Here is a 14,593-nt window from a genome sequence, read left to right on the forward strand (position 1 = left end):
ATCATGTCATTAACAAGATCCTTACGAGTTAAATATCAGTTCTAAATGACTGCGCTGAGATTAATTCGCATTAACAGCGTAAATCAAGCAATTTCATGACACGTAATTAATTTCAATGGCGGGGGGGGGGGGGAGGGTCTCATGGCGAGATTACAACTTCGGTTTTATCAAGAGCAACAGCGGAGCGGCGCAAATCATCCAACGATATGTGGAGAATCGGAATTTGTGGCATAGCTCCTATTCACCGCAAATTGCTGGAATTGTAACACTAATAATGCCAAATGCTGTTAATTCACCATTATTTTTCCAGCGATTTCTAGCCCTACGTGTTAACTACAGTATGTTGCAACAAAGAGAACACACATGTTCACTCATTTTCTCTGAAGAGTGGCAAATATCCTACAGCCAGCCGTTTATGTCCAGGTTAAAACTAATAGATGCATTTACATGTAAGACAGCACATAGAAACAGAGAGTGCTACAACAAGTTCCTGATGGTACAATTACTTAGCAAATAATAAAGATAAAGTCAGTTCATAATGGGTTGAAGTATGGTATTTGGAACATATTTCTATCACAGTCTAATAATCTGCAAGACCTTTAATCTGCAAGACGTTTGGATGAAAATTTAGTAGACTTCCCAATGTGATATTGGTAAACGGATCATTGACATTCCTGCTGATCACATAGTGCCCAGCTCAGGTGAACAAAACTACATTTCAGCAACTGCTGTTTGTGCGACCTTGCGGTGTTTAAATTGGCTGCTGCATTTCCCTACATTACAATCGCGACTCCACGTTAAAAGATAGACTTCATTGAGACATCCAAAGGTGGTGAAAGGTATTACAGAAATCCAAGTTCTTTCTTTCTAAAGTAAAACCATCAACAAGTCTGCCAAAGGTGACAACATAATTTAAAATTAATTTTACAAACTAGCTAAAAAGTTAAAATCAACAAAAAAACAAATTAATGTAAAATTTCCTGTGTGTGCTAATTACAGAAAAATCATGAACGTGTTTGTGATTTCACTGCAAATGGCAGAGTAAATTTTATCCGCTCAAGACTTAGATGTGTCCATGGAGAAAAAAAGACAATCGGCACAAATATCCATCCCAATTGTTTGGTTACTTTTCTTTTATTAATCCACCTCCAATACGCTGGATATTACAGCTTTAGCTTTACCATTAGATTCTGCATACAATACTTTGCTACAATACATAATTTAAGTCCTTTAAATAATCAATTGTTTCTTTTAGTAAAATTTAACTAGTCTGTTTCAATGCCAAAAAAAATCCAAAGCTTTATTGTCACATCGATAATTATAAATTATGGAAGAAAAAAATTATTTTTACACCTGCATAGATGTATCTTCCCTAAATTCATCCTTAGAGTCAAAATCACAGCTAGCCAGTACAGTCATGGAACAGATCTGTTGTGCACGAGAAGTCTGGTGTGCCTGAATAGGTACGGAAACAAAGTGCTTGTAGGGAATAGAACTTTAAGTGTATAATTGGGAGGCATAACGCAATCGCTCTCGTTGAGGCAGTCTCCATATTGCTTTGCAGGTAAAAGGGACATGTCTCCCCACTGTGCACTCACTTCATCTCTCCCCACCACCACCAGAGAATCAACTTAGCCGCATATGTCAGAAGCAAGATCTGCTTACAAGCACTGTGCAGTATGGGTTTCAGCTAAGTGCACAGTGTATATTCTGCAAAACTATGGTCAACAACTTGCATTTATAAGAATTATTTCAGCTATTTCTCCCTGTGCCAATAGCCATGGTGGTAAACTAATGACCGTTTCACACATTTGCTTTTTTAATTAAAATTTTCTCAGTAGAATAGTGCTACTACATGGCTGAGAATGAATGCAATTGTAAAGTTCTTCTGAAAAGCTTTACTTGCATTTTATCCATTTCTAAAATGGTAATATAATACAATGATCATATGTATACAGCTTGAACCTCCCATACCCGGAACCCTTGGGACCTGGATAAGGGATTTTTCCGGATGAGGGGTGGTCACGTTAAATTGGATGGTACAGGTACATGGGCAAGGGGATATTGGGGCTGGCCGGCTTGGGGCTGGGAGTGCGGCAGAGAGATCATGTGTGCAGGGGGGGATCGTGGGGTCAGGCCAGCGATTGCAGGAGTCGGCAGCGAGGAAGGACTTCAATTTGTTCATGTCGGCATTCTGCGCTTGTGCCACTCGGTGGCCGAGAATGGTTCTGGACGAGGGGTGGTTCTGGATAAGGGAGGCTCAGCCTGTACTTGTCAAGGTAAAAAGTTAAATAGTGAAGGCAATTGCACTAATTTCAACCAATGCAAATCAATTTTATTTTGTTGTTTTACTTACCAGGAAGGCTTTCTACATTGTTTAACACAAAGAATTTGTATTTACCACTTCTATGTCCTGCCTTTTAGATAAAAGTAGCAGTTCCAAAACGGCAGTACACTGTAAATGTTTAGGTTCTGAGTACATCAGATATATTTGCAGTATATGTCCCTATTATTAAGGATCTCTCCTTCACTGAAATATTAATCCAGCACATTACCATTTGAAGGGTCATCGACCTGAAAAATTAACTCTTGTTTCTTTCTCCACAAATGCTGCCAGACCTGAATATCTCCAGCATTTTCTGTTTTTATTTCAGGTTTCAGCATCTGCAGTATTTTGCTTTTGTAATATAGTAACACTATTCCACTGAGAAAATGTTAATTAAAAAAGAAAATGTGTAGAACAATCATTAGTTTAACACCATGGCTATTTGCACAGGGAAGAATAGCTGAAAACAAATTCACTTGAATAAAATGGATAAAGAAAAACAAAATAAAGCTATGAACAGTGTGATTTTAAGACCTTGTTTCATTTGATCTGATCTGAATTTTGTATGTGCTGAATCCTGTTGTCACACTTGTCTTAATACCTGTATTACGACAAGTGTGACATTAAAATAGGAACAGCTTTCTAGTTAAAGTGACAGACTTCAACCGATTACTGGAAACTATATAACCAAACACCGTTGGAGGATTTCTACTGTTTAAACAAGAACACCTAAAATGATTCTTTTCCCCCTCCAAGTATTATGTTTGTGGACACAGCGATCTGAGACGTGTATTTCACAATTTGTCTGTGCTAAATACAAGACTTGTGCTTAGAAGGCTAATAGAAATAACATTGTTGTTTAATTGAGACACTGCAGTGTAAATGGAGTTTTGTGATACTTGTGTTCAGTTTAAGCTGATTCTACTTATGTTAATTTTTAATTGCACTCAAAGTGTTGTTGTTAGAAACTTCGGGCCCAAGTTTCGAGCCGCGCCTAGAACGGCGCAGTCCTGACCTGGACGCCCGTTTTTCGCGCCACAAAGTGCGCCTAAAAAAACCCTCCATATTCTCTACCTCCCTGCAGATCCACTGGCCCTCGGCGCAGCGCAGCAGGAGCTGTAGGGGGCGGAGCCAGGTCCCTGCGCCGAAAACAGTGCCGGGACCTCTGCACATGCGCGCTACAGTGGGCACGCAAGTGCAGTAGCTCCAGGCGCCCGAAACTGTGTGGGAGGGGCCGAAGCACACAGCCCCTAGCCCTGGCCGAATGGCCTCACTGGAGCTGCGTGAATAAGGCTCCTCCCACGGCAAGCTCCTGCTTCCTCCCGGCCCGACTCGACTCCCGCTTCCGGACCGGACATAGAAAATAGGTGCAGGAGTAGGCCATTCGGCCCTTCGAGCCTGCACCGCCATGCAACAAGATCATGGCTGATCACCCACCCCAGCATCTCCCCCCCCACAACCCCCGACTCCCCCAGCCGCAAGGACCACATCCAATGAACTGGCATCAACAACTCTCCACGGCAGGGAACCCTACAGGCCAACAACTCCCCGAGTGAAGAAGTCTCTCCCAATCCCAGCCCCAAACAGCCCACCCCCCATTCCCAAGAGCGTGCACCCCACCGGCTCCGGACCCACCCAGCAGCGGGAACACTCCCCCCGCACCCAACCCGCCCCGTCCCGTCAGAATCCTTCCCAAATGCCGAACACCCTCAGATGTCGAGCCCCCAGCCCCGGCCACCCCGGAGCCACGCCCCCGCGACGCCAACCACACCACATCCACCAATCGCCATCTGCGCAGTCAACCCGTCCACCCCACTCTGAACACTCCCCGCACCGAGGCACAGAGCCCCCAGGCCCGCCCCTCCAACACACTTCGACGCCCCCCCCCCCAGACCTCCGCTGCAATGTGGCCCCCCCTCCTGTCCCCCGCCGTGGGTTTCTCCGCTCCCCACCTCCACCACTCTCCCCTCCATCCCCCGCCCCCGTCTCCCCTCAACTTCCCTCTGCCTCCCCGCACAGGCTCCCATCTTGGGGGCGGTAACCTTCTGGGGCCGGGAATTTTAGCCCCCAGCGTGGAAGTCCTGCTCCCGCCGCAGAATTGGCTTACCACTCCTCAATGGAAGCGGAGTGCAATTTCCCACACTCCACTTCCTTTGGGGGCAGTTACCGGGACACGACTGGATGCTCCTGTGACAGTGGGAACTGGTGCTCTCCACTCTCCTGTCCTGTGACAGTGGGAACTGGTGCTCTCCACTCTCCCGTCCTGTGACAGTGGGAACTGGTGCTCTCCACTCTCCCGTCCTGTGACAGTGGGAACTGGTGCTCTCCACTCTCCCGTCCTGTGACAGTGGGAACTGGTGCTCTCCACTCTCCCGTCCTGTGACAGTGGGAACTGGTGCTCTCCACTCTCAGTCCTATGACAGTGGGAACTGGTGCTCTCCACTCTCCCGTCCTGTGACAGTTGGAACTGGTGCTCTCCACTCTCAGTCCTGTGACAGTTGGAACTGGTGCTCTCCACTCTCTGTCCTGTGAAAGTTAGAATTGGTGCGCTCCACTCTCCCGTCCTGTGACAGTTGGAACTGGTTCTCTCCACTCCCCCGTCCTATGACAGTTGGAACTGGTGCTCTCCACTCTCCTGTCCTGTGACAGTTGGAACTGGTGCTCTCCACTCTCCCATCTTGGGACAGTTGGAACTGGTGCTCTCCACTCTCTGTCCTGTGAAAGTTAGAATTGGTGCTCTCCACTCTCCCGTCCTGTGACAGTGGGAACTGATGCCCTCCACTCTCTGTCCTGTGACAGTTGGAACTGGTGCTCTCCACTCTCCTGTCCTGTGACAGTGGGAACTGGTGCTCTCCACTCTCCCATCTTGGGACAGTTGGAACTGGTGCTCTCCACTCTCTGTCCTGTGAAAGTTAGAATTGGTGCTCTCCACTCTCCCGTCCTGTGACAGTGGGAACTGATGCCCTCCACTCTCTGTCCTGTGACAGTTGGAACTGGTGCTCTCCACTCTCTGTCCTGTGAAAGTTAGAATTGGTGCGCTCCACTCTCCCGTCCTGTGACAGTTGGAACTGGGGCTCTCCACTCTCAGTCCGGTGACAGTGGGAACTGGTGCTCTCCACTCTCTCTCCTATGACAGAAGGACCCGACACCCGCCCGCTTCCCCACCCCCCCCCCTCCCATGACCGGACCTGACACCCGCTCCACCCCTCCGGACCGGACACCCGCCCCCGGACCCGACCCGACCCGACACCCGCTCCCACCCCCCCGGACTGGATCCGACCTGACCTCCCTCCCCCTCCCTCCCTCCCCCCGACCCGAACCGAACTGACCTCCCTCCCACCACCCCCCCGACCCGACCCAACGCCACCTACCTGTAAATCTGGTGCTGGGGACGGGCCCTGCCCGAAGTCTCGGGCCCAGCCCCTTCAGCCTCCCTCTCCCTTCTCCTTCCCCCCCACACTCCCCAATCTCCTCCCCCCCCCAACCCAATCTCCTTCCCCCCCTCCCACCCAATCTCCTTCCCCCCCTCCCACCCAATCTCCTTTCCCCCCTCCCACCCAATCTCCTTTCCCCCCCTCCCACCCAATCTCCTTTCCCCCCCCTCCCAATCTCCTTCCCCCCCCCCTCCCCATCTCCTTTCCCCCCCCCTCCCCATCTCCTTTCCCCCCCTCCCCATCTCCCCATCCTCCCCCTTCCCTCCCTCTGCTCCCCCCCTCCCCTTGCTGTCAGAAACACAGACACTGACAGAGAATGAGAGACACACAGACAGACAGAGAGATAGAGACACTGACAGAGACACACTGAGGGGGGCATCCCAGCATGCTGTTGGAGGGCTCCCGGTGCTGCAGTCGGTAAGTAGAAAATGTTTTATTTATTGACTTTTTTTTTTATTATTTCTTTTTTTTTTGATTGATTTATTGATGTATTTATCATTTATTATTGATGATGGCTCTTTATTTGTAAAACTGAAGTGTTTAATGTTTGTAAACTTCCCTTTAAACCCCCACCCCCCATTCCCTACACCTGATTTGTAACCTACGCCTGAATTTCTAAAGTGTAGACAAGGTTTTTTCGAGCGTACAAAAATCTTCACTTACTCCATTCTAAGTTAGTTTGGAGTAAGTTTTCACTGACGAAACTTTGAAAACAGGCGTAAGTGGCCGGACACGCCCCCTTTTGAAAAAAAAAATTCTGTTCCAAAGTGAAACTGTTCTAGAACTGGAGCAAACTAAATGACGAGAATTCCGATTTATAAGATACTCCGTTCTACACCAGTTGCTCCTAAAAATCAGGAGCAAATCATGTAGAAACTTGGGGCCTTCAAGTGTTCTTTGGGATTTCTGTGCATTTTCTTTTCTTCCTCAAAGATCTGCCAAAAATGTTCCTTTGTGTTAACTTCTAGATCAACCACAATTTATGGATTACCCTCATCACTTCCTTCCCCACCCCAACTTCACACAGGGCAACTTTAAGAAATATTTGATTTTTTTTTCTTTGAAAAGAACAGAATACAGGTCGCAGCTCCGAAGAAAAACAAAACATATGTACCGCAATATCTTAAATTTCAGTGTATGATTTACAACTTCTGACAGCGATAGCTTTTAACACAAAATTGATGAATGGAATATAGGGCAAACCTTTTCATAACAAGCTCCATTATTACAAACCTCTGCAGTGCAATCATCTTGATCCCTGCCATAGCTCTACAGTCAATAGAATAGTTCAATAAGATGAACCCCTAACAAAAAGTATTCTGCCAGACTCCATGAGTCTGCAGTAAGGAGGTTTACTCTAGATGGAGTTGTGCATCAAAAAGCTTTGCATTTTTCTTACCCAAACAATGGAAATGGGAATTGATGTGATGAAGATGAAGCTTTTCCAAAATCCTTCTCACCTGATCACGACCTATAAAGAAACAGATATTATTATGGAATGAATCATTCAACAGAACATGCAAGATGCATAATGTGGCGAGTGTTATAATGAGACTTATATACCTGTGCAGTACAGGTACGACCCTGTACTATCTCAACAACTGCAATATACATCATTGGAAATATTTAAGCTCCACACACTCTGGTACACTCATAATAAAGGATGAAACTGAGTACTGTGTACAATGAGCAGTTGTGACCTTAGCTCCTTTAATAAGACTCCAGAGTGCAGGTACCTAGTGGGCGGCCTGCTTATATACAGTGTTCCCTAGGGATGCTGGGATCCCTTGGGACTCCAACAGGTGGGCCCACTGGTGGTCAAGTGTCATACAGGTTACAAGGGGTTAAATACATAACGCACTTTCTCGTCAAAGCTCTTTAAAACCCAGACTTCCCATCCCACCCTACTTTATCTCCTCATCTCCCCACAACAAACACAATGCATCGCACAGCCTCTTCAATTGGTAGGTGGAGTAATCTGAACCACAGACTTCCGTGTGACACCAACAATGCATCCATCTATGCAATCTGCCAACAAAAGATTGTGCAATCAAATTATTTGAAATGTTCTTTCCATCAGCCCATACAAACAATAACAAAACTTGATTCTAACAGTATCAAACAAGCTCAAGTGGCATATAGGCTTCAAGATCGGACCTCAAATGCATTGGTATTTGAAATGAGATGCCCTATTTAAATTCTTACGTTCTACATACATACATAGAAGTTAAAGCATGGAAACAGGCATTCGGCCCAACCAGTCCATGTTCGCGTTTAACCTCCATGTCAGCAAATTGTTCTGAACATGTTTACCCACCCATTCCCATATTCCTTCGTCCATCTGTCTAATCTAATATTGACATAGCTTCTACTTCAACCACTAATCCTGGAAACTAATTCCACAGCCTCACAACTCTCCTGCCCTCTGCTCTAAAGTTCTTGCATTTTATCTTGTATCCATAGCCCCTCAGCTACTATCAACAGTCTGCTTTTATCAAAGCAAGCGCTCTATTGGAGCTTCGTCACGGCAAGCGAGTCCCAGGTGGGCAGAGGAACGCTTCAAGGACACCCTCAAAACCTCCTTGACAAAGTACAACCACCCCACCGGCACCTGGGAATCCCTGGCCCAAGACCACCCAAAGTGGAGGAAGAGCATCCGGGAGGGCGCTGAGCACCTCGAGTCTCGTCGCCGAGAGCATGCAGAAACCAAGCGCAGACAGCGGAAGGAGCGTGCGTCAACCCAGGCTCCCCTTTACTTCAACCACTGTCTGCCCCACCATGTGACAGAGACTGTCGGTCTCGCATTGGACTCTTCCAGCCACCTGAGAACTCACTTTTAGAGTGGAAGCAAGTCATCCTCGACTCCGAGGAACTGCCTATGATGATGATGCTTTTATCTACCCTGTTCCATCCTGTCATAATTTTAAACATTCTATTATATCACCCCATAATCTGTGTTGTTCAATCAAAGGAGGTACACCCAAGCAATCCCTGCAATGGTCATTGGATAGCGATCAGAAGCAGGAAACCTGGCCCATTTCTCTCTTCCTAGCCCAGAGAAGCTGATGCCAATTCGCCTATCCCACATGCTTCCCCAGCTCAGATGAGCTAACAGACTGGAGATCAGACCTGGAACATATTCATCAGATAAACTTGCCGAGCCAAAGGGATAGTTTACATTTTATTTTGATTGTTGCTACAGATTGTCTGAAATTCTGTCCATTGGGCTAAAACTTTGTCAAACTGTATCCATACAGGAAATAGTTACAGTGGGTGGTTACCCCACATGGAGATAGGCAGAGTTGAGCAAAGTCTATCCAGTAGGGTGCACACATAAATTCACCAAATCAAAATTCCTTACTATACAGATATTAGTCAGTAAAGTGAAGCCCTGATAAGAAAATGCTTCTTAAAAGTAACATGTCTCGGAACATTATCAACGGCTTTTCTACTTGTCCATACACCATCACCTCCGGAGTCCCCGGGGATCTATCCTTGACTCGCTTCTTTACCTCATCTATGTGCTGTCACCGAGAATTTGGTTTAAAACAGAATTTTAAAATGTAAAGGTTTTATTATCCCGACAAAATTTTTTTTTTAAGCAACAGGCTTTGCTTTGCACAATATGGTAGAGAATCACAGGAAGGCCTTATTTTCGATACTTTATCTGTGCAGATTTAGTTGACCTCATAAGAACATAAGAAATAGGAGCAGGAGTAGGCCATTTAGCCCCTCGAGCCTGCTCCGCCATTCCATAAGATCATGGCTGATCTGATCATGATAAGGCTATCCATAACCCTTTACTCCCTTTATCGTTCAAAAATCTGTCCATCTCCACTTTAAATATATTCAATGACCCAGCCTCCACAGCTCTCTGGGACCGAGAATTCCATAGATTTACAACCCTCTGAGAAGAAATTTCTCCTCATCTCAGTTTTAAATGGGTGGCCCCTTATTCTAAGACTATGTCCCCTAGTTTTAGTTTCCCCTATGAGTGGAAATATCCTCTCTGCATCCACCCTGTCGAGCCCCTAATTATCTTGCAAGTTTCAATAAGATCACCTCTCATTGGGGCCAAGTTTCGGCCTGAGTTGCTCCTGTTTTTTTGGAGCAACTGGTTTAGAATGGAGTATCTTAGAAATTTGAATTCTCGGCATTTAGTTTGCTCCAGTTCTAGTCAGTTAGAACAGTTTCACTTTGGATTTTTTTTTCAAAAGGGGCGTGTCTGGCCACTTACGCCTGTTTTCAAAGTTTAAGCAGTGAAAACTTACTCCAAACTAACTTAGAATGGAGTAAGTGAAGATTTTTGTACGTTCGAAAAAACCTTGTCGCAGAGGTCCGGGGGGGGGGGGGGGCGGGGGGTGGGTCAGGTGGGAGGTGAGCCTTAACCACGCAGCCCCAGTGAGGCCATTTGGCCAGGGCTAGGGGCTGCGTGCTTCGGGCCCCTCCCACAGTTTTGGGCGCCTGGAGCTACTACACATGCGTGCCCACTGTAGCGCGCATGTGCAGAGGTCCCAGCACTGTTTTCAGCGCAGGGACCTGGCTCCGCCCCCTACAGCTCGTGCTGCGCTGCGCCCAGCTCCAGAGGACCTGCAGGGAGCCGGAGAATAGGTGAGTTTTATTTTAGGCGCACTTTCTGACACAAAAAACGGGCGTCCAGGTCCGGGCTGCGCCCTTTTATTCTGAACTCCCAATCTACTCAACCTATCTTCATAAGTCAACCCCCTCATTTCCGGAATCAATCTAGTGAACCTTCTCTGAACAGCCTCCAATGCAAATATACCCTTCCTTAAATACAGAGACCAAAACTCTATGCGGTATTCCAGGTGTGGCCTCACCAATACACTGTACAGTTGTAGCAGGACTTCTCTGCTTTTATATTCTATCCCACTTGTAATAAAGGCCAACATTCCATTTGCCTTCCTGATTACTTGCTGTACCTGCATACCAACTTTTTGTGTTTCATGCACAAGGACACCCAGGTCCCTCTGTACTCTGCAGCATTTTGCACCTCAGCCAGCGTAATACTCAGGTGCTACAACTGACCTCAACGATTCCGGGTTAAGATGGGGCCGAAGGAAGGATGGCAATTCCAAAGCCCTTTGCTGAAAATACATGTGTGATCATCAGTTACAGACAGGATCAGTGAAGTCTCTGCCACCCACCACACCCCTCACCCCAGCCCAACCCCCATGGTTCAACAGCCTGACAACATTAAATGCTAAATTCACACATGAAAAGATCAATTAGGTAAAGTATTGGAGGGCCACTAGCATCCATTAAACCACAATCAGTCTTCTGAAGAGGCTGAACAATAGGATTAATTTGGAGGAAGAAAACAAAACACCACAACAATCACAAAATGTTTGTGCCACACATTTCCTAGGGGCTTGTCCCGCTCCGATATCATAACTTTGGCAAAGTTCGGCGGAAACCCTGTTCTAAAGTGCTTTGTTCTGAAGTATTTACAGTACAGGTATCTGTTTACACTGGATCTAAATCGGACTCATACAAACACATAAGCACCTGGAGCAATGACAGTTATAGTGAGTAACCAAATACCCAATTTAAAGCACAGAAATACTTTTAAAAGCCACAATATATATTCCGAAAAGTACATTTTTCTTGATATGAGCCAGTTAGAGGCACAAACTGGACCTAAATAATATTTATTTCTCGAAGAAAATAAGAGCTAAATTAATAGGAGGCTATAAAATTCAGCAATATTACCTAACTAACTGTGACTGTCTGCAACCAGTTAAGTGGTCTGGTATGACTCAATTGCTTGCATCATAAACAACATGTAATATTGTTTGATGACATTGATGACATATAGGCGACTTTGCATAAAGCCTTGGAGACAGTGAAAATATCAGTTTGAGTGTGTCTGAATGATAAGAAATCATTTGCCACAACAAATTGGATGCACTAAACAAAAATAATGGTCAATGGGCAATGACTGGTGAACCATACTCTAGCAAGGATTTTGGGCGGGGGGGGAAATATTTTTTTAAATCAGTAAATTGACATGGAGAAAACTGAACAAAATTAAACATTAAAGTCAAAGCTCCACCATTTCATAATTATGGAAACCTGTTTGGTCACAATCATAATAATATGTACTTTTTTGAATATGTTTAACTTTGTTAATCCCATGGTTACTTTAAAAAATTGCTTGTTTGCTAGATATATCGGAGTTAAAAAGGGACTTAATATCTAGATTGAAAATGGATGGGTTCATGCAAGTCTGAATTCAAAGCTAGTTACAAATTTCATTTTTTTCCCACTAGTGCAAATATGTTGACATTTGAATCAACACAAAATACATCAACCACATTTGCGAATGCAATGTATGGCACAAATTTAGTCTAATATTTACCTAGCTATTACATACGTATAAAGCCAGCACTATACCAATTTTACAAATAAATCCAGTGACTAATGCAGCAAGTCGCTTTATAAGGTTAGTTAAAATTAAAATCCTATCAGGTCTGTATTTATGGCTACATAATTCCAGTCAGGAAATACATTTGATATCAAGAGCAATCAAGGATCTAATGAGAAAATGGCCGACTGTAGTGCCTACTTTTCAAGTTATTACTCAATTAAAGAACACTTAGAGACATGGTCCAACACATCAACAAGCTGAGTATAGCTGCTTTTAAAGAGAATGAAACACTGGTTAAGATTTTATGAAGTTTCATTAAAATCTGATGAAGCATTTTAACAGTGAATAAGTACTACCCTAGTCAATTTTAAAGCCAACACCATAACAAATCCCTCCCCTTCGGTACACGCTCAAAAGAAAAGTGGGATAAAAACCTATGACAAAGTACTATGCATAAATTACTGCTGGTGCCATACAGGGCATACAAAACAAATTTTAAAATTTAATACACCTAAAATACAAAATTGACCATTCTAAAATCCCATTAAAAGGCAAAAATAATTGATTACCTAGTCATCATACTGATAAAGCACCATTATATTTTCAAATCTGGCGATCAGTAACTATACCAAATCCAACTTTTTACCAATTATGTAGAAACAATGTACATGTAGTAGAGTGTTAGTCCAATAAATGCAAAACATGGGCCAGATACATGCAAAAGTTGGTACAGAATGTAGGGAAAATGCCCCTTAAATTGCTTGAATTGTGTTCTTAAATTGGAGTTTTAGCTTAAAAGAGGCCATACAATATGGAATCAGTAGTTAAATTGAAAGCTGTGAAATCAAAAACGAAAAAATAATTAAAATACTGAAAATGTTTATTCAAACAGGACCTTCCTTACCATTATTAAGACATTGAGGGCAGAGCTCAGAAAGAGCTTGTTAGGAGGATATAAATATGTCATGCCTTATCTGGTCCTGTGTAAGATCCTTTGTTAAAAGGATGATTGAAAGTTAAGGGAGTGAAAAGTGGAACTGGGTATACTTGGGTGTCCATGCCTCATTAATTCTGACATATTCCAGAGCCTTCATGTAACTGTTAGAAGTGATTGATAACAAGATTTGTCATCAGATTGGTCAATTGTATGGAAGGGTTTTTTTCTTGAATTTTGGATATATTCAGAGTTACTAGGCAAGCCTCTTGGTAGATTGTCTTATCTTCATCAGATGTAGTTTCTGTTTGTAGTTTGAAGACTTTTTGGTTTCAGTGTCAGTTGTGGCTCAGTGGGTAGCACCCTCACCTCTGAGTCAGTGCAGTGCTGAGGGAGCACTGCGCTGTCAGACGTGTTGTCTTTCGGATGAGTCGTTAAACCGAGGCCCCAGCTGCTCTCTCAGGTAGATGTAAAAGATCCCATGGCACTACAGGTATTTCAAAGAAGAGCAGGGGAGTTCTCCCCAGTGCCCTGGCCAATATTTAGCCTTCAATCAACATAACAAAACAGATTATCTGGTCATTATCACATTGCTGTTTGTCGGAGCTTGCTGTGCGCAAATTGGCTGCAGCGTTTCCCACATTACAACAGTGACTACACTTCAAAAGTTGGCTGTAAAGCGCTGAGACGTCCAGTGGTTTTCTTCTGCAGTCACCTTTACCCAGCAGCTGTAAAAGGTATCTTCACAAGTACAAAGTATTTCCAAAGACAGAATAAGTCAAAGTGTACAGCTACACCAACCAGTTACAGACTGGGAGAAGTGTGTCACTTTAGAGTACAAGTGTCTGAAATCAGGGAAGGTGAGAGTCAAGCCAGCAGATACCGTCAATCATATGCAAGGTGGATTCAGCCAGGACCAAGGATCCAAGTGGAATAGATAATCTTGCCACGAAGAGGTTCATCAACTTGATGTTCCCAAGTTATCACCGCTGTCCCATGGGAGAAAGATGATCATCTCGACCACACTGCCCATAAGGACAAGATCGTGTAAGCTCGGACTCTTTGCTGATCACCAGCACAAAAACTTTAATCTATCCAATAGACTGGCTAACCAATGCTATTAACTTGTCACCTATCTAAGCAGATCTCAACAACTTGCAGTAGTCTCAGACACCAATTTCCACTATAATTTGATAACCAACGATCCAGATAATGTTGAATTACAATGATATACTGAATTGTCTTCACAACCTCTTTTGCATTTTGTTAAGTAACTCTATCAACTATGTTATTCAAATTGCTAGGTTATTTATAACGATTTAAATCTATTAATTGTTATATGCTCAATGTTTAATTTTAAGAAGTGATAATTGCGACTGATTTGTTTGACTTCTTCCTTGGCCATTTGGCAAGGGTTAATTCATTCACAATAAATTGAGAGTATTCCAATTGATGGTGGTAAGGTGAACTCAAATTCAATCAGAACTGCGTGACATCAGACAGCACAGTGA

General features: G+C 44.2%; 1 protein-coding gene across 3 annotated transcripts in view; it reads right to left on the reverse strand.

Annotated features, from left to right (window-relative positions):
- Positions 1–14,593, reverse strand: part of LOC139276113 (HMG box transcription factor BBX) — a 260,196-nt gene that overhangs the window by 201,284 nt on the left and 44,319 nt on the right. For all 3 annotated transcript variants that reach the window (XM_070893622.1, XM_070893623.1, XM_070893624.1), the window contains exon 2: positions 7,160–7,231. The gene's annotated coding sequence lies outside the window, so the exon portion shown is untranslated. The remainder of the gene's footprint in view (positions 1–7,159; positions 7,232–14,593) is intronic.

Source organism: Pristiophorus japonicus, chromosome 11, assembly GCF_044704955.1.
Source record: "Pristiophorus japonicus isolate sPriJap1 chromosome 11, sPriJap1.hap1, whole genome shotgun sequence".
NCBI classification, from domain to species: domain Eukaryota; kingdom Metazoa; phylum Chordata; class Chondrichthyes; family Pristiophoridae; genus Pristiophorus; species Pristiophorus japonicus.